The 27801-nt window shown below is 40.8% G+C and overlaps 1 protein-coding gene across 1 annotated transcript in view; it reads right to left on the bottom strand.

The window, feature by feature from the left end:
* Positions 1-27801, bottom strand: part of atp8b1 (ATPase phospholipid transporting 8B1) — a 160069-nt gene that overhangs the window by 76564 nt on the left and 55704 nt on the right. The gene's annotated exons all lie outside the window — the stretch shown is intronic.

The raw sequence follows: 27801 nt of genomic DNA, 5'->3' as shown, positions 1-27801 counted from the left end.
CCCATATTCATAGCAAGGTCACAGGGGGTGATGGGGAATGTGGTTCAGTGCTACCTTCCGATTTCTCCACGTGCACACTCTCGATCACTGACAGAAACCATCTCCCATTATTCCTCATGTCCACACAGCACCTCCCTACCGCTCAACCACCAACCTCACCCTGACAATGCCACTTCAAAAACCCAATTCCTTCAGTATCTAGTTGGTGAAAATAAACCTCTTGCCAGCTCACTCAAGACCCCAACTACCTTGGTCCATCATTCACCACAATTTTTGCTCAGCCATATCCATAGTTAACAAATGCTAAAGTTTGCCTTGGATTCCCTAATCTTCAACAAAACCATCATTCTTTTGAGTTTGGAATGATCAATCTGGATTTGATATGCTTCTTTGCCCCAGTTTAATATTTGAGCATATATAACTATCACCAGAATGCCTGTATCCCACAAGTGCTTTTGGGTCTTGTTGCAAAAGTACACACTATTCCAGGATCATGCTGGATGCTGGTAAAATTACCCTCAAGTTTTGTTTCTCCACTAAAATGTTTTTCTTAGCTCTGCCTATCGTTATTCCCAACGAGTTTACAAAACTCATGGACTGCTTTGTGACTACAATCAAGACCGTGCACATAGCTGCTTCATTTCCTAGTTCTATCAAACCAGGCCCTCTCATTACCTATTAAAATCAGGAAAAAGAGAGAGCAGGAGGAGGCCATAAAGCCCATTGCCTGCTCCATCATTCAAAATGATGGTGCTTGATCACATTGTTATTTCGTTTTCCTCATAACACTCCACATGGCTCCTCCAATCTCCTGTCATAAGAAACTCATCTTTAGCCCCTTTATCTCATTAAGCAGCCTCACTGTCACCTCTAAGTAAGTGACAGTGTACAACATTGCTAGAACACAGTATAATGTTCAGTACTAGGCTCTACTTATTTACAGGGTCCAAGCCATATGATTGAATTGTGCAATTGATATCTGTTGTGAGAGGTGTTCTGCTACTTTGAACTCTAGGCATAGCCTGGATTCTTAGACAGAATGCAGACACACTCTGGTATCTGATTAACATGCATTTAGTAGTACTACACTAAACACATTAAAGAGTGGACATGTTGCATCTTGGCAAAATTCCAACTTCTCTCAAATGCATGACTAATGAGCATTCGTGTTGCATCATCATCTAAAGTTATATATTGGCACAGTTTGTTAACCCTGTATATGTTACTTCACACCCTGCCCCAACCAAATATGCTATCCACTTTTTAACACGAATCTCTGGCCAGAACGTATTGTTCCACCCTCCACAGGAATTGGAGTGGGCAAGGGGCGGACGTGGGAAAGTCTTGATCGCAGGCGGTATTTTCCGATTTCGGGGCAAGCGAGACTAGAAAATCCCGCTCTGTGTCTTTAACTATTTACACGGCATTGCTGTAAATTTCTTCTTCTAACTACAGGTTTGAGCCAATTCTTACTCTTCCATTTCAAATCAGTTCTAGGGGATTTAATCTCCCACAGTATTTTTGACCCTTAAGAAAGATATCTTGGAGACATGAAAGCTTTCTTCTACATTTGGAAAGAATAGAACAACATTTTAGCAATATTGCTCTCATCATGACTGGGGAGTGGAGGTTTCATGAGAGCTAAACTTCAAAAGGACAAAGAAGGCTGTTCACCGAAAGACTGATTCAAAAAAGAGAAGACTGAAAAGGATCAATCTTTGGTCCCTCTGGGACTAGCAGACAGGAGCTCAGGACACTGAGGAACTTGGGGCTCCCTCAATGGTGCTGGGAAAAAGCTTCAGAAGAGACAGTAGGACTAGGGGGCACAGCCTCAAGATAAAGGGGAGGCGGTTTAGAACGGAGTTGAGGAGGAACTTCTTCACTCAAAGGGTGGTGAATCTCTGGAATTCTCTGCCCATTGAAGTGGTGGAGGCTGCCTCGCTAAATATTTTTAAGAAGCGGGTCGATGGGTTCTTGATAAGAGAGGGGATTAAGGGTTATGGGGAGAGGGCGGGAAAGTGGAACTGAGCCACAACAGATCAGCCATGATCTTATTGAATGGCGGGGCAGGCTCGAAGGGCTAGATGGCCTACTCCTGCTCCTATTTCTTATGTTCTTATGTTCTTATGAATGCTCTTCAAATTCAGAGAAGGAGGTCACAGGTGCATTGCATGTATCAAAGCAGAGGTATTGAACATTTTGAGATCACAAAGAACTGAGAAGAAGTGATCAACTTCCTGTTAGACTATCAGGAAAAAGGATAAATGATTTTCCAGTGGTATTTCAGAAGAACTGTCTATTGGTGAGAGCCACACTTCTCTCTGTATAAGACTGCTTCACTATGGGAAAATTTGCTAAGAACATGCAGACAAGACAACCTCATCTTGTTGGAGACAAATTTCTTGTAGACAATCAACTTGGGGATAAAGATTGCTGCACAGGATTTTTCAGCTTCAGGAAGAGTAAAGATTCTGCTGTAACTCTGAACAGAAGAATTCTTTCAGCTGGGCTTGAAATGTGGGTGAAAACTGACTTTTACCCTTGAAAGGCAACCAGCTCTTAAATGGTGTGATTCTTGGGGACTTTGATTTGGGCTCAGGCAAAACATCAACTGAGACTAATCTTCATCAGGTGAAAAACTAGGCAATGCAGATTTAGCAGAGATAAGATCTAAAATGTTGTTCATCTGTTGGAAGCACAGCTGACTTTTCAAAAGGACATCAGTGACTTCCGTTGCATCCATCTACAAGAAAGTGGAATCATTCTCTTAGGACTTCATTGTCCAAGACATCACTTAGTACAGTAGTATTTTTCCAAAATGGTAGTTGCATGTGGGTCACAGGATGTTGACAAAATGAGTCACTACAAATGATCCCCAGAGGTCACCTGACCATTTTTCCAAATTGACCCAGAGCAAAATCTCACTGCAGTGCAAGACAAGAATAAACAGATCAGTACGCCCTATACATGCACTTAGTGCCAACTCACCTGGCACCAATTTTCTTCCCTTTTCCAGTAAATCAGTTGTAGACATGGATCATATTGTCACACAAAAAAGAACAGGCCAGAGACAAGTGAACGCGGCGTGGGGTCACCAGGGACGGCCATTTGGTAAAAGTGGCTCACCAGAATTTTTGTGGGGTCCTTGTGCACGAATTGCAAAAACCCAGTTTGCAGGTGATCAAGAAGGCGAATGGGATGCTGGCCTTTATAGTGAGGGGGATAGAATATAAAAGCAGGGAGGTCTTGCTGCGGCTGTACAGGGCACTGGTGAGGCCACAGCTGGAGTACTGTGTGCAGTTTTGGTCGCTGCACTTGCGCAAGGATATTTTGGCCTTGGAGGGAGTGCAGAGGAGGTTCACTAGGCTGATACCGGAGATGAGGGGGTTGGACTATGAAGAGAGACTAAATAGACTGGGTCTGTACTCGTTGGAGTTTAGAAGGACAAGGGGGGATCTTATAGAGACGTATAAGATAATGAAAGGGATGGATAGGGTAGAGGTAGAGAGATTCTTCCCGCTTAGAAAGGATAGCAGGATTAGAGGGCACAGCCTCAAGACAAGGGGGGGGTGGGGGGGCGCAGTTTAGATCAGAGTTGAGGAGGAACTTCTTCACTCAAAGGGTGGTGAATCTCTGGAATTCTCTGCCCGTTGACGTGGTGGAGGTTACCTCACTAAATATATTTAAGTCACAGGGAGATAGGTTTTTGATAGACAAGGGAATTAAGGGTTACGGGGAGAGAGCAGGAAAGTGGAACTGAGCCACTTCAGATCAGCCATGATCTTATTGAATGGTGGGGCAGGCTCGAAGGGCTAGATGGCCTACTCCTGCTCCTATTTCTTATGTTCTTATGTAGAAAGAAAGTTTGAAAAACACTGCAGTACTGCAAGGACGAGGTTCAGCTCCCCAAATTGATATACTGGCTCACAAAAATTGTCATGGCCCGATTCTGCATTTATCTTCACAGTCAGAATGCTGCAGGTCTAATTACTGCGTTGGTCTCTGACTGACTTGGTTGGATGGGGAGTGTGTGGTGGTGGATGGACATTCCTGCTCTGGTCTGGGAAACATAGCTAGGATTTCCATACTGAATTGGCTCATGATGGAGGGTTTATCTGCGATGACCGGGGAAAAAAAAAACTTTAGAAAAAATTTACACTCTGAGATGATCCTTCTGCAAATAGGCTGACAATTATGTTTTCATCCTTTTGATTTGATGTGTCACATGTATTAGCATACAGTGAAAAAGTATTGTTTCTTTCACGGTATACGGACGAAAAAAAGATAACAAGCGGACAGCATCTGAACTATTATGTCAATTGATCCTTGCAGTTGTAATAGACGTTGATGAGTATTTACTTAGCACCTAATTTGAGATCTATGAAGAATAACTGCTTTAAGTGGATTGCTTTAATAATCAGCTTTGAAATGACTAATTCAACATGAACCTCAAGTATGACAGTTGTTTGCTTTGTGTATTGGAATGGATTCTAGGACTATAAATAGAAAATTACATCAATTATTTACACCAATGTTTAGCAGCCATATATTAAAAACAATTGAAACATGCTTCTATTTGGCACGTGTCCAATGCACAAAAGTATAAGGTTCCATTGTTGAAGTACTTGGGTTTCCTCGCACTACCAGAACTTACAATGCCACGATTGTTCTGAGTACAAGTGCAGTGTGATGAGAACGGAGAATTCAAATCAGAAAGGTTCACGTCGTCAACATACAAACAGCTAAAAAAGCGATTCCCCCCCCCCCCCTCACTCCTCAGCTATCCTCTCATTTATGCTGTATGTCATTTCTTCAAAAAGAAACCCAACTGCCCTTGTAAACTCTCATTAAAGCAGTCACTTGGTTTGATAACCATATTTTCTTATTGCAGGAATTCAGCAATGTGTTAAGGCTGTTGGAAAAACACGAAAAAGAAGTTTATTTGTCACATGTAAGGCTTGCATTAATATTGCAATAAAGTTACTGTGAAATTCCCCTAGTCGCCACACTCCAGTGCCTGTTCAGGTCAATGCATCTAACTAGTACGTCTATCAGAATGTGGGAAGAGACTGGATTATCTGGAGAAAACCCATGCAGAAACAGGGCGAACATGCAAACTCCACACAGACAGTGACCCAAGCCAGGAATTGAACCTGGGTCCCTGGCGCTGTGAGGCAGCAATGTTAACTACTGCGCCGCCCAATAGTGGAAATCTGGAAATTTCAACCCAATAACATCCATGCTATACTAAACTTGTATCTGACCAGCCAAGCTAAATGTGCACGCTTTTTGGTGACCGGTTATCTTTGTTACCTTCATGTGCATTGGATTCCAAATGTCAAAAACAACAGCGGACAAAGTGAGGAAGCACAACAAGTTGAGAGTTAAATAGCAATACTGAGAATGCCTAGTCCTGACCACCAAAGCTGCTACAGCTGCGTCATTATGACTTTGCTAAATGTTCGTTTCTTTACCTGTACTTTCTCGAGCATTTGGTTCCAAGTCATTGGTCCAACAAGTTGGGCTTGCAAAACATTAATCTATGTAAGATTGCCACTGAGAAACTTGATTAGCACTTAGGAGTATTACAAATAACAAACACATTAAGGATTACATAATTCAAAAACCCAATCCAAAAATAGCTCTCTCTTCACCCTCAGATTATGACCAGACTTCTAAACTCTCCAGTCAGGGGTAACAACCTCTCAGCATCTGCTCGACCAAGGCCTCTCAGAATCTCATACTCAGATCATGATGGCACAGAAGTAGGCCATTCAGCCTATCAAGCCCATGTCAGCTCTCAATAGAACAGTCCGATCAGTCCCATCCCCCCACTCTGTACTTGTGCTTCTCAAAATTTATTTCCCTTACATAACCAATTTAATTTCATTCATTGTCTCTGCCATGATTGAACGATGGAGCAGATTTGATGGGCCAAGTGGCCTAATTCTGCTCCTATATTTCATTATCAAAGCACCCCCCCCCCGTATAATTACACCAGCACTTCATTAGTCTTGTATTCCTAACGAATTGTAATAAAGTCTAATGCATTATTTACCTTAATTGCTTGGTACACTTGCATGTTAACTTTGTTACCCACAAAATTCCATTGCCTTACAATTACTCATCTCACGTTTCAAAAACCACCTGCTTCCCATTCTACCGCTAAACTGGATAACTTCTCATTTCCTCAATCAATGTGCCCAAAACACTTATATCCCTTTGCAGTCTCTGTGCCCTCTTTACAGCCTACTTTCTCATCCAAATTTGCATCACCAATATATTACACTTGGTCCTTCATCCAAATCAATGTTCTAAACTATAAACAGCTGAGGCCCAAGCACTGATCCTTATCAATACTTTGCCACATTATTCATTCCAAAAATGACCAGTTCATTCTTGATAGTTTCTGGTTTGTTAATCAGTCCATACTAAGATGTTACCCCAAATTCTGTGATCCATTCAAACTTGAATCTTAAGTTCTGGCTGTGCACCATTCCCCCCATAGTATTGACTTGCAAATGCATAGTGACACCAGTGACCCTAACAACACAGAATGCTGGATCACACCAGTGGCTGCAGAAACATTTCCAAATCCTCCTAACTACCTCATCCCCCATGACCAATGCATTTTTATACTTGGCTACACTGTGGCCACACTTCCCTGTGCAGTTATTTGCCCCACACTTCTGTGGCTCTGCTCTTGTCCATACACCAGGGATGTCACCAGTATTCAGCAATGGAAATCAGTTTTCAGAGGATCACACAGGGAAAATTCTTATGCTCCCGACCTCTCCCTACCTTGCTAGATATCCACTTGCATTAAAGTAAACCCTCCACAGCTGTGGGGTGACCACCCTATTCCAGGAAACTCTCTGAAATCCCTTATACCTTGCAGCAACTCCAGCTGCTCCTGGAACTGCAAAACCCTGAGCTGCAGCAACTAGGTGTTCCTGCCCACATGGCTATCCAGGACAGGCGATGGTTCCAGGAGTTCCCTCCTGGCCAGGATTTGCATGAATTGGTGTCAAGCCATCTTAGTTTATTGCTTATGGTATTGTTTCAAATATAAAAACATCATCTCCTATATTAATTAATTGAACTTGTGTTTCTTAGGTTTGCTCCTTCTGCACGGGGTAGGAAGTCACCCGATTTGTGCTTTGCTAATCCACATCTTTTATTTAGCAGGCCTCTCCTTCCTTTCACTGTTGCCTCAGTTTAAATTACTTGGCAGCACCCTCCCTCTGCAGCTAATTCCCATTGTAAAGCCTCCATTCAGTTTGGCACTTGATTCGCCCAGTATGGATGTATATACACCCAATTTATGGTCAAAAGTCAATAGGTAACTTGTTCAATTCATCCCAATGTGAAAGAGCTAAAGGCTTGCAAAGGTTAATTTACCTGCAGCAACTTCATGACCAAAGCAGCCTCCTCATCAAAGTAAAAATTTGCTTGAATAGTCTGCACACCAATAAAATTATAAATTTTTCCCCCTCCAGGATGTTGAGGGTGTTAACTGGGGAAGTACACAAACCATGCATGTTCCATTTGCGGCAGCCAAGATGTATCAAAAACCTTTAATACTGGATGGCCTGAATTTGTTCTTGTCTTTGATGTCAAACTGTGTGAATTGCCCAGAACCTCTCAGCAATATTACAAAGATCACCAATGACTGCCTGAAATGAAGTTAGATGCATCCAGATGGTGATTTTGGCTATTGGTTTTCTTGTAGTAACTGCCAGAGATACCCAATTATGAATTTAGTGAAGCTCACTGTCAACCTGTGGATTTATTTTGATGGGGAGATGAGGGAAGTAACATCTTGTTGAGCAATGCCTCCTCAAAAACAACTTCGCTCTCCCTTACTTCATCTGCTCTTATTGCTCTGCATTCATTGTAATGCAATAAAAACTTGTATTTACATAACATCTTTAATATAGTACAAAGTCTCAAGGCACTTCACAAAAGCATTATCATATGAAACCAGTCATAAGTGAAGAAAATAAATTCCTTCATTTAGTTGTAAAGTTCAGTTTGGAAGCTTTATAACTGATCATCTCTCCCACAGACTCCATCAGGCCTTGCCTCCTCCTTGCATTCCAGCCAGGAAACTGGGAAACCATACTACCCAGTGATTTCCACTCAGTCGAATGGTTTCTGATTTCCCAAAAAGCATTATTAGCCCATGATGTTTATTTTTGTTGTTGTTCAGCTTGAACACATACTTACGATATCTGGGCCAAGAAAACTATCCTTCTGTTAAAGTTTTTGTACCTTGTGTGCATTTCTTGCATTTGAGATGCTTCATTCTTTACAATTTTTTTGCACTAAATCTATGCTAAGTAATTTACAAACTTAGCCAAGTTTCTCTCAGCTGATGGTTATGCACCATATATTCCACTTGAGCAAAGATTTTCAGGCTAATTCAGGATAATGTGCTCAGCATTTATCCAGTTTGCACCGTTGAAAGTCTGTGTGTTTGGCAGCATCCCCTCATGCAGCAGGATTGCTGAATGCTTTTCCCTTACGCAAGTTATCTGGAGAATAAATCAAAAGCAGAACTTTCCAAATTGAAGTTAATATTATAAATACCTACAGTTTTATATATTTGCATTTTGAGTTCCACATTTCCATCTACCTCCAATAGCCTTCAATTCCCTTTTTTCCTAAAGTTTGTCACAAGTAGGTTTATATTAACACTGCAATAAAGTTACTGTGAAGATCCCCGAGTCGCTCTACTCCAACACCTGTTCAGGTACACGAATGGAGAATTTAGCATGGTCAATGCACCTAACCAGCATGTCTTTCGGACTGTGGCAGGAAACTGGGGCATTCGGGGAAACTCATGCAGATATGGGGAGAATGTGCAAACTCCACACAGACAGTGACCCAAGCTAGGAATTGAATCTGGTGCTGAGAGGCAGAAGTGCTAACCACTATGCCACCCTTGTTGCAACATGATGGCACGAAAATGTTCTTTATTTTTCATAACTGCTCGTAATCTGAAATCTGGACATAATAGCCAATTCTTGTGCTCAATTAGTGTTGTCCTTTGCAACCTGGGTCAAACACACAGAATCAACCTGAATGAGCTAGATTTTGCACTCTACCTAGGAACAGGCTAGTCATGCAGTTAGAGTAAAAAGGATTCGCATATATTGAGAAGTAAGGACAAAATCAATTATTGAACTACAAGCACTATTGTCCGTTTGAAGTTTCAATTCAAAGTCTTGCCACCTGGTTTAGCATGGCTGAATGCCAAATGTGAAGCCCTTAGAGCTCCTATTCCAGGGCACTTACTCTTATGAACTAATTGTTTAACTGCCCATCGCCTTTGGCTCAAAAAAAAAGGGGAACTCAGGATTCAACCTTGATGTCAGATTAGAATGGGAAATTAATTTAATGAATCAACTGAACTAACGGACAAAGAATTACCTTATTTACCTGAGCATTTTGGTGGATACGTAGGTGCTGTCAAAAAGAGACAGAGCGCACACAATCATCAGAAACTATGCACAACACATATATTAACAAAGTCATGCATCATATATCGTAGTGGCTTGCCAGAGTAAAAGACAAAAAAAACCCAGAAGTTTACAAACTGTGAAGATTAAAATGATCTCCTGCTAAAGAGGCAAGTTTAATAGCATCAAGCTACGAAACATGCACGAATGAGGTACAAAGAATGAAGTCCAAATATTGTAAATTTATAGTGCAGATGTGCTGTATCTATTTGTTTAACAGTAATATGGAGCTGGATTACATGAGGACACTCCACACCACAGTGTAATTATTGGGAGCAAGCCCGCATCAGCTTGGTTAACTTGCTCATTTTCATTTCTCAGCTCATGGGCCTGGATTTATTACAAGGCAGGACTTCCACGATTCTCCTGGAGTAAGCCCTGCCTCAACAGAGTAGTCTGGCAGCATCATTGGGAGTGATAGCCATGCCGGTATTGCAGGACCCCCAAGGTAGGAGAGCAGTCACAGATGCCCCAAAATCCAGGTAACTTTGAATCTCACCAGGCCTGGCTTACCAGGCTCCGGCAACTGGGGGTGGCATTCTGGACAGAGTGGTGATCCAGAAAGGAGGCACGGTCCCCGCCATTTCATCAGCCAGCAGCTCATTGTGCTGAAGCAGTCAGACTATATGTTCAACACAGGCCTCTCTTAAGAACATAAGAAATAGGAGCAGGAGGAGGCCATCCAGCCCTTCGAGCCTGCCCCCCCATTCAATAAGATCATGGCTGATCTGTCGTGTCTCAGTTCCAATTCTCTCTTGTCACCATTAAAATCGAATGGCAGTGGATTGAGGCTCTTAAATTTCCCACTTAAGTTCCTTAAACAGGCCTTGGGCAAGCAGCCCACCTAACACTTTATTACTACTTGCAAAATTGCAACAGACAGAGTTAATAGTGCGGTTAGCAGGTGGCCAACTTTCTCCATTTCAGAGCTGCAGTTATGTAAGCTCGAGTAAGAATGCACGCAAAGAACTGTGTTTATATCAAGCCAATACACTTAAGGAATAATACATTAGCCTTTAAGGGGCATGCGCAGATTCATCAAAATGTTACTGGAGCTAAGGTGGGTTAAGTTGTGAGAAAAGATTGTATAGACTAAGCCAGGATTTCATTGAAGATAAAATATTCATATGATATCTAATCAAGGTGTTTACGGTAACTAAAACGTTTGATAGAATACATTGGGGCAGCAGAATGGCATAGTGGTTAGCACTGCTGCCTCACAGCGCCAAGGACTTGGGTTTGATTCCTGGCTTGGGTCATTGTGTGGAGCTTGCACGTCCTCCGTGTCTGTATGGGTTTCCTCAGGTGCTCAAGTTTCCTCACACAGTCTGAAAGATGTGCTGGTTAGGTCCATTAATCCAAATAGGTGCCGGAGTGTGGCAACTAGGGGATTTTCACAGTAACTTCATTGCACTGTTAATGTAAGCCTTACTTGTGACTAATAAATAAGTATACTTTAAACTTTGTAAGGGAAGTGAACAATGTAATGCAAAGCTGCTGAAAACCAAAAACCGAAAACCCTCTTCCTTGATGTAATTTGCTTGAAAACAATGTATCAGCAATTTACATATGGATAAGTATTTGTCATCCTGTGGAATCTATAAAACAAAAACACAATAGCAGGCTGCATGCTGCAAAACATATCCAAGGTTTCATTGTATCTAGCCAAACTTGTGGAAAATTGCCAAAACATATTCTGTCCAATCCCACAAAAAGTGGAACAAATCCAACACCAGCCCATCAGCCACGTGGTGGAAAATTCACTGACAGTGCTATCAAGCAGCACTTTATCCAGCAACAACCTACTCACTGATGCTCAGTTTGGATTTTGAGCATCACTCAGCACCTTTCCCTCCACTGCTTTTTCTTCATGGTCACCAAATCAAAATTCTGCAGCTCTTTTCCTATTAGCACTGTATGTACCTAAGTGAGCAGTTCAAGGAGGCATTTAGGGTTGGGCAAATAAAAGCTGGCTTGCCAATGACACCCACAACCAATGAAAGAATATAAGAACTAGGATAGGAGTTGGCCATTTGGCCCCTCGAGCCTTCTCCGCCATTCACTAAAATCACAGCTGATCTTTTTGTGGACTCAGTTCTACTTACTTGCCCGCTCACCATATCCCTTCATTCCTTTACCATTAAAATTGATCTGAGCTTTAATGTTCAGATCAATCTTAAAATAAAACATGCAAATAAAATGCTCATTGTCTGACTGCAAAGCTCTCATTTCAATTCAATTTTCCCTCAACTCACTTCGAGCACAAAATTTAGCAAAGGGAAAAGATGAAAGCAAAATTAAATCTGGATTCAATTCACAACTCTCAGAATCCACAGATTCTCAACAGTGCAGGAGGCCACCATTCGGCCCATCGAGTCTGCACTAGCAGAAATCCCACCCAGCTGACGTCCCAGTAACCCTATGTATTTATCCTGTTATTTTCCCTAATCTGCACATTTGGGATACTAAGGAACAATTTAACATGGCCAATCAACCTAATCTGCTCATCTTTGGACTACGGGAAGAAACCAGAACACCCAGAGGAAGCCCATGCAGACATGAGGATAATTGTTATTACAAAATAAGTGCAACAAGATGAACATCTTTTGCCTTAAGGATGTCTGAAAAATATTCAGCCCAAATTTGGATACTCATTAGGGGAACGTGGACTGAGTGATTCGGTTATCAAGCTTTTAGCAAGATCCTAGCCAATTCGTAAAAACTACTCAATATACGAGAACTGGGAAAAATAGCAACTTCAGAAAGTAATAAAAGAAAATGCTGACAAGCTCCAAAATTCTGTTTGCTCAACTCCTGCCCTGAACATGAATACTGTGACATGAACAACAGTTGAATGTTCAGTTAGATCAGAAGGACATCAACAAACGTTTATTGTAAATTAAATTGTAGTCATATCAACATCCCATCCCATGTGTATAGGGAAATATAAATAAAGGCAGATATATTCGCGGCTGGGATGATGAAATAGAAGACAGGGTCCTGTTCATATCGGACTAGGAATTCTGCATGGAGGAAGAACAAGTGACTGATGCACAAATTCATGAAGAGCGTTGAAATAGTTAAGGATAGGATTTAAAAGAAATCTGTAAGTACAAGACTCAACATGTACAACTGCTCAAGAGCATCAGGAAACAAAACCAGTAGAACATGCAACCAAGTAGTCAAACACATCCAAATTAAAGTGGAATTCACAACCAGTCTAGTCAAAGTGTAGTGTAGGAATAACATTTGATTCTTATCATCAAGATGTCAGAGGCATTTAAGCTTAAAGCCATTGTCAAAAGAGCTACAAAAGCAGATCTGATTTGAGAAAATTATTTGAGAAAACATTGATGATATTCTCAGCTGTGAAAGGGAGACATGGAATAATCTGATACAAAGAAAATTTTTAGCACAGACCTCATAAGTGTGATACAGTGTAAGCTCTGGCAAAAGCTGAATGCTTCACACTTAAGTCAGTTTCCTCTCTAGTTTTTATGTTAACTAAGTGAAGTGCTGTATACAAATCATCTTCATTCATAACATGATCCAGTAATTATATGTTTGGAGCAGGAACAATTTCAAAATACATTCCAAGTGTTCCAACAACGGAGTGTTTCGAGTGTTCTTGGATATTTACTAAGTGACCTTTCAGAAGGGTTATGGCTTCTGTTGAGACTATCCAGTTCATAATTCAATATTAGAACAGTAATTAGTTTTGGGAATTAAAGTTTTTCCACTGTAGAAAAATGGGAAATCTGATTGATAATTTGATACTGTGAAGCAAATACAGTTTAGAAAGGTTTGGGGTTTATTACAGTTAAAAGATAGCGTTTCTCTGGTAAGGTCAGAGTTGATAGCAAAGAAAACTTGAACAATGAACAATAATCTCTCAGGTTGCCACAGGAAGCCTGGAGAGAGGGTAATTACAGCCATTAGATTTGTTCGTTTAAATTACAGAAACCAGATTACTTAATTTACTTACACTTCCATTTAAGCCCATGTCAAAGCATGCCACTTTGCCATTGAGATATTGATGCAGGGTGGAGCTTTGGTTAGAAATTTATTTGTTTAATTTGAAGGTGCGTTTATACTGACAGAAGCAAGCCATTCAATTTAGAAACAACAAATTTGGTCTTGCAACTCACCGATCGGGGAGACAAAATTAAACAACATTAAGTCAAGCCTCCTATATATATATAAAAAAAAAATCAACTTTACCTTGCAGATATGGAATGCAAATATATACTCCAACTCATCAAGAGAGGGGAAATAATCTGGAAGATTTATCTACTTTGAAGCTGAAGGGAAATGTATAAGTGGTCCTCACAGAGCTTTGTGGCAGAAAGCAAGTAGCTGCCCTGGAAAAAACTGTAGAGAAGCTGTTTTGAACAGACTGAGGAAAAACAGTTGTTGTATGCCAGGGCAAGGAGCTGAAGGGTTTATTGTTTTGAGATCTATAAAAGGGAATTGGAGTATTACTAATGGAAGTATCCCCATGTATGTATCCTCATGGAACAACTGAAATAATTATATAACTAAAGTTCTGGAGGGCTGTGGCATACCTCTTTGGGTTGGTCCCAGGGAAGGTAATGAATTTTCAAGACTTCACAAGGGAGAGAGCTTGAATATTACTGAAGAGACAGACAAATTGTTGAAGGTGTTCATCATATACTCATCAAAACAAATGCAAGAATGCCAAATTTCAAAATGATCACAACAAGTCATACCACAAGAGAAAAGAACACTGATTAGTAGGTCATATGTCCCAGGCAGTGACTGATCAAATCAGACTATCCATTAAAGAACAACCAAGAGATGTCCAGTACAGAGCATATTTCTAATGCTTGTATACCCAAAATAAAATTCTGATGATTATTGCAATTCTGTGATTGGCAGCACTTGCTGAAAATCCCAAGTGTGTCGATAGCTATGCTAATAACCAATTTAGAAACATAGAATCCCCAGTGCAGAAAGTGGCCATTCAGCCCATCAAGTCTGCACTGACCACAATCCCACCTAAGTCCTATACCTGTAACCCCACATATTTATCCTGACATTAAGGGTCAACTTAGCATGGCCAATCAACCTAAGCCACACATCTTTGGAATGTGGGAGGAAAATGGAGTTCCTGGAGGAAACCCACGTAGACATGGGGAGTGCATGCAAACTCCACCTAGACAGTGACCTGAAGCTGGAATTGAATCCAGGTCCCTGGTGCTGTGAGGCAGCAGTACTAACCACTGTGCCACCCCTAAGAATCAGTCAAGCCCATGACATGACTCAATTACATTTGCTAGGGGTCAAATACATTGATATACAAGAGCCCAATTTTTTGAAAAGAGAAATAGAATATTCTCAAAGCCTGCATCATTTCCAAAATGCCCATGAGCTTGGGGGCCAATAGTTCCTCATTGCTTTTGCCACAAGAATGCCTTGGCCAATCAGACCTCACTTCCCAATTAACCAAGCATCATTTTTCCTCTAGTGTAAATTGTCGGAAATCTGGCAATTTTAAATGCTTATTCTGAGTTTTCTAAATAAAAACACTTAGCAACAGTTCTCTCTTTTTAGCAGCGTATAACATTAAAGCTTAAAATTGGATGCAAATCTGACCCGTACCCAACTCAAAATTATAGCTCCATTTCTCTCCACAGATGCTGCCAGACCTATTCAGTTCTTCCTTGAACTTTCTGCTTTTAGACCTTATTTACAAGATCTGCAGAATTTTATTTTACCTTCATCTCAAGTTGTTAAATAACATTAGAAAAACACACATTCCAAACTCAAAGAGTCTTGAAAGCAATTATTGGACCCAGATCAACTGTTGAAACTGACTAACTCCAGGCAGTGCTCAAGCCTAATAATGCGCTAGTTCTGTTAGTCCTGGGATTGAATCTCTATGCAATCAGTTGTCCTAATGTTTAAATAAAATCAACACCTTTCAAATGAACTATTTATGAAAGCACACTCACTGTTCTCTGTATATAAATGCAACCAAGTTTCTCAAAGCATAAATAGAAGGAATATAGTTTAACTATTCTAATCCAGTTGTCAAATAAACAGAACAATTCTGCAATGTTTCCAGAAAAACAATGGTCTTAATTTCTACATTTACACTTGGCTAGGATCACATCAACGTACAGTGACGTCTGTTGGAAAGACCACAGAAGAAATAGGAACAGGTGTAGGCCATTTGGTCCCTCATGTCTGATCCAACATTCCTCATATCCACTTTCCTGCCCTTTCCTGGTAACCATCTATTTCCTTCACAGGGAGTTCCCCAGATGTCGTCTCACCCATACCTTGTAAAGTTGCAGTCAGACTTCCCAAACCCCTTGAAATAAGGACCAACATTCTATTAGCCTTCCCGACTACCTGCCATGTGTGCTAACTTTGTGTTTCATGCACAAATATCTCCAATAGCTTTCTACAGTTTTCTCTATTTAAATAATACTGTTCTTTTGTTTTCCCTTCCACAATGGACAACTTCACATTTCTCCACATTATACTCCACAACAACTTTTTACCCATTTAATCAACCTATCAATATCTCTTTGGAAACCTTCTCAGACTTGCTTCTCCACCCATTTTTCTGTCATCTGCAAACTTGGCTGCAGTACATTCGCTTCCTTCAAGTCATTAACATATACATAAACAGTTGCGATCCCAGCATGGATCCCTGTGGAAGCCCATCTAGTTACGGGTCACCAACCTCAAAAAGAACCCCTTATCCCTAGTTGCTGTTTCTTGCCTAGTAGCCAATTCTCTTTTCATGCCAATATACTACCTTCAACACCATGGGCTCTTGTCTCAGGACTTAACCTTTTGTGAAGTACTTATCAAATGCCTTCTGGAATTCCAAATACAACATAACTACTGGTTTCCCTCTGTCTGCTCCAGTTGAGACTTGCTCAAAAAGATAATTAGTCAGACACAATTTCCCTTCATGAAGCTATGCTGACTGTTTGATTGGATCCATATGTGCTGCCAATATTTCCTTTATAATCGATTCCAACAACATATATTAGACCAATAATTACCTGCTTTTTGCCTCTTTCCTTTTTGAATAGGGGTGTCACATTAGCGGTTTTCCAATCTGCTGGTACTTCCCCCGAATCTATGGATTTTTGGAAAATTACAACCATTGCAACCACCATCTTGGTAACAACATCTTTTAGAATTCCAGAATGCAAGCCGTTAGGGCCAGGAGGCTTATCTGCCTATAATCCCAGGAATTTTTCTAATACTACTTCTCTAGTGATGGTACTCAATTCCTCCAGTTTATTCTTTTGTATTAATGGGGTGTTCAAAGCATTGTCCACTGTTAAGGCTGATACAAAATATCTCTAACGCCTCTGCCATTTCTTTGTTCTCCATATTTATCTCCCCAAATTCATTTTCTAAGGGGCCTATGGTCACTTTGACCTCTTCTTCCAGAGGAGCTGGATAGCAGGCAAAGAAAGCATCAGCCTACCAGACACCATAATTTAGTAGCCTGCATGCATTCACATGACAAGTAGCTACTTATTTAGGGTGGGTTAACGATCTGGAGAGACACTTTCAAATCCTACTCACAGATTCAATTCAATTAAGTAAATAAATCTGAAAATTAAAAAGCAAATTACTGTGGATGATAGAAGAATCAAACAAAAACAGAAAGTGTTGGAAAAATCTCAGCAGGTCTGATGGTATCTGTGGGGTTGCGGGGGGGGGGGGGGGTGGGAAAAGAGAGAGAGAGAGAGAGAGAGAATAAATAGGGCCAACGTTTCAAGTCTGGATAGCCCTTCATTTCTGGTTTCAATAATGGCGACTATCAAATTGTCAGATTATTGTAAGAAGTCATCTTCATCCTGCCTGGGAACCAAAATGACAGGTGGTGGTGAACTAATGGCCTACCACTCAATTGTACTCAGGCAGCACAGTGACACAGTGGTTAGCATTGCTGCCTTACAGCGCCAGGTTTGATTCCCAGCTTGGATCACTGTCTGTGTGGAGTTTGCATGTTCTCCCTGTGTCTGTGTGGGTTCCCTCTGGGTGCTCTGGTTTCCTCCCATCGTCTGAAAGGTGTTAATGTTAGCCTTACGAGTGACTAATAAACTTTTTAAATCACGAAAGCAGCTCACCCTTTTTTTTGCCAATGGCAGTGACTTTGCCATTAACATCTGTTCCTCCAATGGTTAAATAACAGGAAGGTGGTGGCATAGTGGTAAAAAAAATCACTGGATTAGTAATTCAGAGGCTGAGTCTCATGCTTTAGCACCATGGGTTCAAATCTCACCATAGCAGCTGGTGGATTTTATATTTAATGAATACACCCAGCATATCAAGCTAGTCTCCGTCATGGTGACTACGATAACCTTCATAATTCTAAAAACTCAACTGGTTCACTAATAATATGCTTCAGGGAACAAAATCTACCAACCTTACTCAGTCTGCCCTACATGTGAATCCAGCCCCATAGCAACATCGTTGACTCCAAACTACCCTCAGAAATGATTGAACAAAGCCACTCAGCTCAAGGGCAATTATGAATGGGAAAGGCAACAACTTTTTTTTTTGAATGATCCTTTCACAGAACATGGGCTTTGTTGGTAGGTCAGCATTTACTGCTAATCCCTCCCTAATTGCCTTTAAGATGATGGTGACACACAGCCTTCAACTACGACAATCCTTGTGGTGCACACAGTGCTGTTAGAGAGGCAGTTGCAGGACTTTCGATCCAGTGACAGCGAGGGAACAGTAATCCAATTCCTGGACAGGATGACGAGACCAGCAGGGAACGGACACCACGTCCTGGGCAGTAGTGGTCGCAGGTTTGGAAGTTGCTGACGAAGGAACCTTAGTGACTTCCTGCAGGGTCTCTTGCAGATGGTACACATTGCTGCCACTGAGCATCAGTGGTAGAGGGGGTGAAGGTTAGTGGTGGATGGGGTGTCAATCAAGCTTGTTGCTTTGGCCTGAATATTGTTAATCTTGAACATGTGCAATTAGCAGAGCACATTCCACTTCTGACCTTATGATGTAGAGAAGGTCATTGATTAAGCAATGAAAGATAGTTCAGCTGATGACACAGATCTGACGGATTCCTGCATTGATGTCCTCAGCCAATTCATCTCCAGCAACCATTGGGTTAAGTACAACTCCAAACATTGGAAAATTTTCCCCTGATTCCCACTGAGTTTCTTTTCTTCTTGATGCCACACATGGCCAAAGGTGGCCTTGCTGTCATGGGCAGTCACTCTCACCTCACATCTGGAGCTCAGCTCTTTTGTCCATTGCAGAACACAAATTGAATGACTCCGTTAAAGGAAGATAAACAAAATCAAGAAGGAAAAAAATCATTGGATGCAAAGCCTAAACTCACAAATACAGGATTTGTTGGAGTATGAACTAATCCCCCTGATCGTTGTAGTAGCTTCTACAGCAGAGGTTACTTCAAGAAATAAGCCTTCCAGTGACCTCGAGTTGTCGACAGAACTGTTTAAAAATTCAGGAATTGAAAACAATCCCTCTTACAAGCATTGTGCTTTCTAAGGATCTAAAGGGATTGAGAACAGAGACTCTAATCAAATTCAGGAGGAGTGCTGCAACATTGCCAAACCTTTGCACATGTTGGCAAGAAAGGCTGTGTCCTAACATAAATAACTTGAAAACTCAAATATACAATTATTTACACAATTTCCAAAAATATTTAAAAACTTGAGATGAACACTGTTTTGCATAGCTTTCTTCAAAAATCCATGTGACAAACACCAAAAAAAAATGCATAAAGTTTTCCACCAAAAGATACTAAAGTCACCTTAAGCAGCTCACCATTACAATCATTCTTTCACCTTTATGCTGCAAATAAATCATCTATTAACAAAAACTTATAAATATCACAACTGGTATGGGACTAACAACTACAATTTATTCAAGAGATGGAGCACATCACAAAACACAATCAGAACTAATGCATTGAGTAACAGCTATAAAAAATAGTCAAGTAGATTTTGCAGACCATTCTGTACCAGGACACACTGAAGGGACTAAAATTGACAAGACTTGAACCACTGTCAAATAGCCCATTATGTGATTCGTAGGGAATACCTGTTCAGAAACACTAACTTCTCTAATGATATAAGCAGTGCGAAACAGAAAACCAAAGAGCAAAGATAGGTCAAACATTGTAATGAGTGACTGAAAAGTAAGCTTCCAAGTGAACAATTTACTATTGTTTGTTGTTGACCAAACAACTGGCACGCCTTGGAATCAATGTGCAAAATAAACTATAGGTCTTCAAAATTTGATTAATCCCTGGACCTAAACTTCTATCTCAAATCAAATTCTCTGAGCTAGTGGGTGGCATGGTGGCAGAGTGGTTAGTATTGCCACCTCACAGCACCAGGGACCCAGGTTCGATTTGCTTGGGTCATTATGCAAACTCTGCACAGGCATTCTCCTCATGCATGTGGGGATTTCTTGAGGGTGCTTAGGTTTTCTCCCGCAGTTCAAAAACGTGCAGGTTAGGTTGAATGGTCATGCTAAATTGTCCCTTTGTGTCAGGGGACTACCAGGGTCAATACATGGGCTATGGGGATAGGGGCTGGGTGAGATTGTGGTTGGTGCAGACTCAATGGGCTGAATAGCCTCCTTCTGCATTGTAGGGATTCTAAATATACTGCAATTAGTGGTCAGCAGAGGCTGAAATCCCATTCGTCAGTCCCCTGGTCCAATTGATCGCGATCCCGTTGCAATTGGAGATAGTTTTCTTCACTGACTATTATGTCACCAATCTTAGCATCATCTGCAAACTTACTAACCTCCCAAATTCTCATCCAAATCATTAATATAAATAACAAATAACAGTGTACCAGCACCAATCCCTGAAGCACACCGCTGATCACAAGCCTCCAGTTTTGAAAAACAACCCTCTACAACCACCCTCTGGCTCCTGTCATCAAGCCACAGGTATGATGGGTCAAGACAAAGTTACAGCACAAAATAAAATTATGATTCTAAATACTTTGTACGACAACATTTACAGTACAAAACAACTCAAGTCCATCATATAAGCCAAGTACTGGGTATGTGAAAGTCTGATGCATGAGAAACTAATCAAAATTGGTCTACTGAAGTTTATGACATGCATCTTTAAAAAGGTGTGGATGATTCAGTAAAAGTCATGAACATGGTTATGGTAAATGATTATTTTACTATTCTATATCCTGGCTGACACTTTATCATGGTATTAATGGCTTCTTTTGAAAAAGGCTATTAAAAAAAAAGGTGTGCAGCACTTTCAAGTAGCTCTGCATGTTTCCCAAATTCTCATGGGATGTGGGCGTTGCTGGCACAACCAGCATTTATTGCCCATCCCCAATTACCTTTGAGAAGATGGTGGCAAACAGCCATCTTGAACTGCTGCTGCCCATGTGGTGTAGGTACCCCCGCGGTGCTGTTATGAGTGTGTTCCAGGATTTTGATCCATTGACAGTGATATAACTCCATGTCAGGATGGTGTGTAGCTAGGAGGAAAGCTTGCAGGTGCTGTCACGCCCATGCATCTGCTGCCTTTGTCCTTCCAGATGGTAGAGGTCACAGGTTTGGAGAGAGTGCTGTGAAGGAGACTTGGCAAGTTGCTGCAGTGCACCTTGTAGGTGTGCACAGGTGTTCCACAATGCATCAGTGGTGGAGGGAAGGAGTTGATGTTTAAAAGGCGGTGGGCGTGGAGCCAATCAAGTGAGCTACTTTGTCCTGGATTGAGTCAGGCTTTTTGAATGCTGTTAGAGCTGCATTCATCCTGACAAGTGGAGAGCATTTCACCACTGATATAAATGTTGGAACATCAGTGAGGTCACACCTGAGTGATATGTGCAGTCCTGGTCACCATATTACAGGAAGGAAGTAATTGTTTTGGGGACTGTGAATGGGAGGTTTACAAGATGACTGTGTGGCCAAATTCCCTTCCAACTCAATTTTCAAGTTTGCATGATGAATTGGGTCAGATCTCAAACAATGATGAGACAGAGTACAGGAATGAGATAGGAGAACCTGGTGAATTGCTACAGCAACAATAATCTCACCCTCAATGTCAACAAAACAAAAAAAAAGATGATCATCAGGAGGCATAAAAGGAGGACATGTCCCTGTTTTCATCAACTGGGATGAAGTAGAAAGAGCTGAAAGCTTCCAAGTTGAGGTGTTTAGATTACCAACAACCCATCATGGCCCCCCTTCCCCTCTGCTGACACTATAGTTAAGAAAGCCCACCAATGCCTCTACTTTCTCAGAAGACTAAGGAAATTTGGCATGTCAGCTCTGACTCTCACCAACTTTTACAGATGCACCATAGAAAGCATTCTTTCTGGTTGTATCACAGTTTGATATGGCTCCTGCTCTGCCCAAGACCACAAGAAACTACAAAAGGTCATGAATGTAGTCCAATCCATCATGCAAACCAGCCTCCCATCCATTGACTGTCTACGCTTTGCCTCAACAAGGCAGCCAGCATAATTCAGGACCCCATGCAACCCAGACAGACATTCTCTCTTGCACCTTCTTTGGGAAAAAGATACAAAAGTCTGAGGTCACGTACCAACTAACTCCCTGCTGCCATCAGATTTAGATTGGACTTACCTTGCATTAAGTGGGTCTTTCTCTGCATCCTAATTATAACTGTAACACTATATTCTGTACTCTCTTGTTTACTTCTCTATGAACAGTATGCTTTGTCTGCATAGCGTGCAAGAAAAATACTTTCCACTGTATGCAAAAACATGTGACAAGAATAAATCAAAAAGGTTGCCAGGGTTAGAAAAGTGTAGTTATGAAGAGCGATTGGATAGGTTGGGGTTATTTTCCTGGGAACAAAGGCAGCTGACTTGATAGCAGCGCACAAAAGTCAGGAGGAAAGATTCCCTTGGTCATGAATTCCAGAATCAGGGAACATAGATTTAAGTGGCAGGAGGTAGAGGGAACATGAGGAAAATGTGCTGTCCTTATCCTGACAATGACATAATTCAATTCCAATACTAATGTAGTGGAGTTGCACTTGCTTCCTGGAGTGGCCTAGCAAGCTACTCAGTTACAGCAAAAATGTTACCAATGGTTTAAGGCAATGTTTCATCACAACCACCTGAGAACATCTTGTGAAGGATAAGTAATGTAACTTTGCCCGTGATGTCAGACCAATGAACAATTAAACCACAACCTAGCTATCCGTATCATTGTATTCAGCATTTAAATTGTCAATTGATATCAAAAGGAACTTGTGTTGAAATCAACATTATTCATAATGCACTTCCAACTCATGTCTTTGATGTTAAGATAAAATCATATTACAGTTCACTTCATATTGTATCATTGTCTCCAGACGTAGACCTCTGTAGAAGGAGATGATGGCAGTGCAGTTGATGTTGTCTACATGGACTTTAGCAAGGCCTTTGACAAGGTACCGCATGGTAAGTTGTTGCATAAAATTAAATCTCATGGGATCCAGGATGAGGTACCAAATGGATACAAAATTAGCTTGATGACAGAAGTCAGAGGGTGGTGGTAAGGGTTGTTTTTCAAACTGAATGCTTGTGAACAGCGATGTACCTCGGATCAGTTTTGAGTCCACTGTTATTTGTCATTTATAATAATGATTTGGATGAGAATTTAGGAGGTGTGGTTAGTAAGTTTGGAGATGACACCAAGATTGGTGGCATAGCGGACTGTGAAGAAGGTGATCAAGAATTGCAACAGGACATTGATCAATTGAGCCAGTGGGCTCATGAACGGCAGATGGAGTTTAATTTAGATGAATGAGGTGATGCATTTTGATAGATCGAACCAGGGCAGGACTTACTCAGTTAATGGTAGGGTGTTGGGGAAAGTTATAGAACAAGGAGATCTAGGGGTACATAAGAACTAGGAGCAGGAGTAGGTCATCTGGCCTCGAGTCTGCTCCACCATTCAACAAGACCATGGCTGATCTTTGTGGACTCAGCTCCACTTACCTGCCCGCTCACTATAGCCCTTAATAACTTCACTGTTCAAAACTTTATCTATTCTTGCCTTAAAAGCATTCAACAAAGTAACAACTGCTTCACTGGGCAGGGAATGCCACAGATTCACAACACTTTAGATCAAGTTCCTCCTCAACTCAGTCCTAAATCTGCTCCCCCTTATTTTGAGGCCATGCTGCCTAGCTCTAGTTTTTTGTTTTTATTTATTGTCACATGTATTAACATAGTGAAAAGTATTGTTTCTTGCACGCTATACAGACAAAGCATACCGTACATAGAAAAGGAAATGAAAGAGTGCAGAATGTAGTATTAGAGTCATAGCTAGGGTGTAGAGAAAGATCAACTTAATGCAAGGTAAGTCCATTCAAAAGTCTAACAGCAGTAGGGAAGCAGCTGTTCTTAAGTCAGTTGGTACATGACCTCAGACCTTTTATCATTTTCCCTGAAGGAAGAAGATGGAAGAGAGAATGTCTGGGATGCCTGGGGTCCTTAATTATGCTGGCTGCTTTGCCAAGGCAGCAGGAAGTGTGGATAAAGTCAATGGATGGGAGGCTGGTTTGCGCGATGGATTGGGCTACGTTCACGACCTTTTGTAGTTTCTTGTGATCTTGGGCAGAGCAGAAGCCATACCAAGCTGTGATGCAACCAGAAAGAATGCTTTCTATGGTGCATCTGTAAAAGTTGGAGAGAGTCGTAGCTGACATGCCAAAATTTACTTAATCTTCTGATAAAGAAATGCTGGTGGGCTTTTTTAACTGTAATGTCGGCATGGGGGGAACCAGGACAGGTTGTTGGTGATCTGGACACCTAAAAACTTGAAGTTCTTAATCCTTTCTACTTTGTCCCCATTGATGTTGGGGCAGCATGCTGCATGTTTTTTTTAACCATTTAAATAGTCCATTATGCTGTTATTCCTACTAAAATGGATGATCTCACATTAACCAACATTGTACTCCATCTGCCAGACCCTTGCCTCAATTAGACTATCAAAATCCATTTGCAGACTTTCAGCATCCTCTGCACACTTTGCTCTGCCACTCATCTGAGTGTCATCTGCAAATTTTGACACACTACACTTGCCCCCAACTCCAAATCATCGATGTAAATTGTAAACAATTGCAGTCCCAACACTGATCCCTGAGGCACACCATTAGTCACTGATTGCCAACAAAAATACCCATTTACCCCCACTCTTTGTTTTCTGTTAGTTAACCAATCTTCTATCCATACCAATACATTACCTGTAACACTGCACTTTTATCTTGTGCAGCAACGTTTGGTGCAGCACTTTGTCAAATACCTTCCGGAAATCCAGACTCACCACAATGACAGGTTCCCCACTGTCCACCACACATGTAATGTTCTCAAATGATTCCACCAAATTAGTGAAACATGACCGGTCCTTCATGAACCCATGCTTTGCCTTTCCAATGGGACAATTTATATCCAGATGTCTTGCTATTTCTTCTTTGATGATCGATTCAAGCATTTTCTCTACCACAGAAATTAAGCTAAGCAGCCTATAGGTAGCCTCTGGCCTTTTGTCTACCTCTTTTTTTGAAACAGTCGCGTCACATTTACTCTTTTCCAATCTGCGAGAACCACCCCAGAGTCCAGCGAATTTTGGTAAATTACCATAGTGCATTTGATATTTCCCTCACCATCTCTTTTAGTATCCTGGGATGCATTCCATCGGAGCCAGGAGACTTGTGTAGTTTTAGCCCCATTAGCTTGCCTAACACTACCTCTTTAGTGAGGATGATAGTTTCTAGGTCCTCACCTGCCATAGCCGCCTTGTCATCAATTTTTGGCATGTTATTTGTGTCTTCCACTGTGAAGACTGATACAAAATACCTTTTCAATGCCTCAGCCATTTCCTCATTTCCAGTTATTACATCCCCTTTCTCATCCATTGAGTACCAATGTTTACTTAAGCCATTCTTTCCTTTTATATATTTATAGGAACATTTGTTATCTGGTTTTATATTCTGAGCTAATTTACTCTCATAAGCCTCTCATACTTCTCTTCATAGCTTTTTTGTGGCTCTCTGTTGACTTTTAAAAGATTTCCCAATCCTCTAGTTTCCCACTAATCTTTGCCACTTTGTATGCATTTTCTTTCAATTTAGTATCCTCTTTTATTCCCTTAGAAATCTATGGCTGATTATCTTTTTCTAAAGTCATTCCTTATCACTGGTATATACTTTTGCTGAGCACTATGAAAAATCACTTTGGAAGTCCTCCACTGTTCCTCAATTGTCCCACCATGAAGTTCTTGCGGGTACAATTTTGTTTTTTAAAAAAGATTTAGACAATTACTTGAGTAAGATGGCTATCGAGGGATATGGACTAAGCCTGGGCAATTGGGACTACTTTCATCATTTAAAAAAAAGTGGCAGCATGGACACGTTGGGCCGAAAGGTCTGTTTCCATGCTGTAATCCTCTCTGACCTCAATTTACAGCTTTTGCTTGGGTGAACACAACAACATGTTTTAGACCAAGTTATATTGGAAAGCTCAACGTGAGCAGTCAAAAATCTTGAAATTTAATCAGATGTGTGAGAGAAAATTGGGAGGACAGAGATTCACCTGACAAATTGGAACACCATCATTATTACTTAATTGCTGGAAAATCTTAGCAAGTCTGACAGAATCTGACAATAGTCAGCCAAACTTGAAATGTTACCTCTGTTCCCTCTCCATTAATACTCAATACGTTGGAAGGGATTTTTCTTTGATATACATGTGTGATGGTGGGTAAGTGAACATTATGCATGAAACTAGGGGTACATGCCTAAATTATTTTCTTCCCAATTCTGCTGATGCCTGGAGAGAGACAACACTCAAATGTACAGTGAAGTGACGTACAGTGCTGCTGCTAATGATCATATCACATTAAAAATACTAACAAAACCATTATTTCTCCCACAATTATTTCCACCATCTAGCACTTGATTGAATATACACAATGAAGGATTATTATGGGAATGTTATATTCTGTTCCTTATGTGACTTGTTTGGGGAAGTAATATCATAAAGGACTCGGTGTCCACATTGGGATATTTTGTATTCAGCAATTTCTGGCCATATGCTCACAAGTGCTACTCTTTTAAATTCTGTGTGTTAACATTTTTAACAGTCTTACTTATCCAAATCACATTTCCCTGAAAAGAAACCAGAGATTGGAGCTGTTTTATAAATGAAAACAGCAAGAAATAATGTGTTTTCCATATACATTTACTGGCTGCCATCTGTTAGCATAAGGGACTTCGGTGACATTACTTAATAAAGGGAACATATAGTTCTGCAAGAGAAAGTAGAAATCGTCACTGAGGTGAGGAATTAGTTCAATGAAAGCTGAGTAGGTTTCCAGTGTACAAAGTGGTGCAACCCTGCACGGATTTGAAATTCAATGGAAGTAGTTTAACACTGTGCAATTTGTGAATATTAAACAAGTTGACTAATTTTGGCGAATTAAGGAGACAGCTCTCATTTTCATTCAATCTTCAGCATAGTATAAACTAAGCTGGATTGCAGTGCAAAACCACTACACTTGGTTAACCATTCATAGAGAAGGAAAGGAGGTGCACAATGTGTCAGCGAAGATTTCCTCATAGCTTCCAATCCGCACCAAGGCACACATTTCAGCAGTTGCTCAGAATAATTCTTATTTCATCATCATGCCAAGTCGGGAACAGGAAATAAACATACTTTTACTCCACTTAAATATTGCTGTACACGATGTGCTTTTAAAATCATAGTAATAAAATATAATTAGAAATGCTGAAAAAGAGACAGTGGAATAATAAATGCCGGACATGAGCTGCTCATCACAAACTATCTGAAAAGAAGAGAGAGGAGGAGGAGATGTTTCTTAGGAACAATCTATCCTTTGTCATTTCAGGTGCTGACAGCTATGTATTTCTAGCATTTTCCTTTTGTATTCCTCTATCCAACCTGACTGTCACTCCCAGTTCAACCCATTCACTTATTGTCCTGCAGTGAATGCAAGCCAATCATTCACCACCATTGTCAAGGCTAAGGGCTCTATTACTGATAATAATGACTACTATTTGAATTGTTGGCAGAGAAGATGACTGAACAGTATTGTCATTAGCATAATGAAGCTAGAAAACAACGCTGCATAAATCGGACACTTGTGGGCATCAGCTTTTCCACTTCAGGTGAAAATGTATAAATGAGCCAGGGCTCTTGAGGCTGCTAAGTTAATATCCAGCAAGTTTGTGCATTGCAATCCATGCTTCACTAATGCAAAAACATGA

Source organism: Carcharhinus amblyrhynchos, chromosome 1, assembly GCF_965287045.1.
Source record: "Carcharhinus amblyrhynchos chromosome 1, sCarAmb.v2.hapA, whole genome shotgun sequence".
In the NCBI taxonomy this organism is placed as follows: Eukaryota; Metazoa; Chordata; class Chondrichthyes; order Carcharhiniformes; family Carcharhinidae; genus Carcharhinus; species Carcharhinus amblyrhynchos.
The sequence above is the reverse complement of the archived record's forward strand: the minus strand, read 5'-3'. Positions and strand labels throughout refer to the sequence as shown.